The following is a 2,106-nucleotide window of genomic DNA, read 5'->3' as shown; positions in this document are numbered from 1 at the left end:
AATGGAAGCCATCAGATTGCTCCTTGCATATGCTGCTCATTGTGGCTTCAAGTTGTTCCAAATGGACGTAAAGTGTATTTTTCTCAATGGCATAATAGATAGAGAGGTTTATGTGGCTCAACCACCTGGGTTTGAAAACAAATCTTTTCCTAACCATGTTTTCAAACTAGCTAAGGCCTTATATGGTTTGAGACAAGCTGCTAGAGCTTGGTATGAGAGGCTTAGCTCATTTTTGTTGAAAAATAATTTTCAAAGAGGAGTCACTGGCACCACTTTATTTATTAGGAACTATCATGATCATTTTATTCTTGTGCAAGTTTATGTTGATGATATTATATTTGGTTCGGCTAATGAGGATTTATGTGCAGATTTTGCTAAGCTTATGACCAATGAATTTGATATGAGCATGATGGGAGAACTCAATTTCTTCCTAGGCTTGCAAATCAAGCAAACTGCAGAAGGCATATTCATCCATCAAGAAAAATATGAAAAAAAACTTGTCAAGAAGTTTGGGCTGGACTGTGCTAAGCCTATGGGAACCCCCATGCATCCTAACATCAAGCTTGATAAGGATGAACTTGGTAGAGATGTTGATGAGACACGTTACAGAGGGATGATTGGATCCCTAATGTATCTAACCTCCTCAAGGCCTGATATCATCCAAAGTGTTGGAGTCTGCTCAAGGTTTCAACCAAAGCCTAAGGAGTCACATCTCTCTGCTGTCAAGAGGATCATCCGATATGTACTTGGTACCACTAATTATGGGTTATGGTTTCCTAAGACTGATTCTTTTCAATTAGTGGGTTTCTGTGATGCAGATTTTGCTGGGGATAGGACTGATAGAAGAAGCACAAGTGGCATGTGCTGTTTTCTTGGGAAATCTCTCATTATTTGGTCCAGCAAAAAGCAAGCTACGGTAGCACTGTCAACAGCCGAAGCTGAGTATATTGCAGCATCCTCTTGTTGTTCTCAATTATTATGGCTGAAAACTCAACTAGCTAACTATAAATTGAATGTCTCAAATATTCCATTATTTTGTGACAACATGAGTGCTATCAATATTTCCAAAAACCCTGTTTTGCACTCTAGAACAAAGCACATTGAAGTTCGTTTTCATTCTATAAGAGAATATGTGCAAAATGGAAATTTAGATATTCAGTTTGTTAATTCTGAGGGTCAGCTAGCTGATATATTCACCAAACCATTGATAGAGGAGAGGTTCTACAAGTTGAGAACTGAACTGGGCATTCTAACTTCATCTCTGTTTTCTTAATGTTTCTGATAATGAGATCTTTTGTGTTTTGTCTCTTGAATCGCGGTGATATTTTTAGGCAGATGATGAGTAAAGTTCATTAAATTACTATGAAGCCAATGGATTCAACTCTGAACACAATACATGATAGACATCTAGTGCTGAAGCAGTCTCTGCATCTATGGGCGTTTTCCTTTATTGAAAAACTTTGGGACATCCTAAATTTTTTCTAAAAGTGGGCTTTCATAATTTTTATTGGGCTTAAATTCCATTTTAAATTTTTTGACAGCTGGACTCACTTCATTTTTTGTCAGTCTCAATTTTTTGTTGGCATCTGCACTTTGTATAAATCGGCTTCACTTCATTTGCATCCACACTTTAATTTCTCCTTTGTTTCTTTTTATCCTTATTTCAAACGTACGAAGGTTACAGCTGTAACTTTCAAAACGTTTTTCAAAGTTTGGATTTTTATCTTTTCAAGGTGCAACCTTTACACTTCTCTAAGGCCTATAATAACTTTCCACTGCATGCATCCATTCACACCACACTCTCCATTCTCCACTCCTTCATCTTCTCCGAACCAGTGCTTCTATAAATATGGCTCGAAAGAAGAGAGTTGCTCACAGAGGCTCCCACAGTGGCACCCACCGTTCTGATCACTCACACTCTTCTCCCTCTCATTCCCCCACTCATTCCTCACCATCTCCACCTCCAAACCCTTCTCCTGACATGGCCCGCACGAAGACCACTGCTCGCCGCCCTGGCGTTGCTCCTCGCCCCATACCTCCTCCTCCACCAAACACTTCTCAGCCGAGTTCTTCCAAACACAGCTCTTCCAGAGGAAAGAGGCCTCT

At 39.6% G+C, this 2,106-nt stretch overlaps 1 pseudogene; it reads left to right on the top strand.

Annotated features, from left to right (window-relative positions):
- Positions 1-544: 544 nt before the first annotated feature.
- LOC148575272 (secreted RxLR effector protein 161 pseudogene) lies at positions 545-1,273 on the top strand (annotated as a pseudogene).
- Positions 1,274-2,106: the final 833 nt, after the last annotated feature.

The sequence above is a fragment of the Arachis ipaensis genome, chromosome B2, assembly GCF_059453495.1.
Source record: "Arachis ipaensis isolate K30076 ecotype BB chromosome B2, ASM5945349v1, whole genome shotgun sequence".
NCBI lineage: Eukaryota > Viridiplantae > Streptophyta > Magnoliopsida > Fabales > Fabaceae > Arachis > Arachis ipaensis.
Note: the sequence above shows the minus strand (reverse complement) of the source record. Positions and strands in the feature narration are given on the sequence as shown.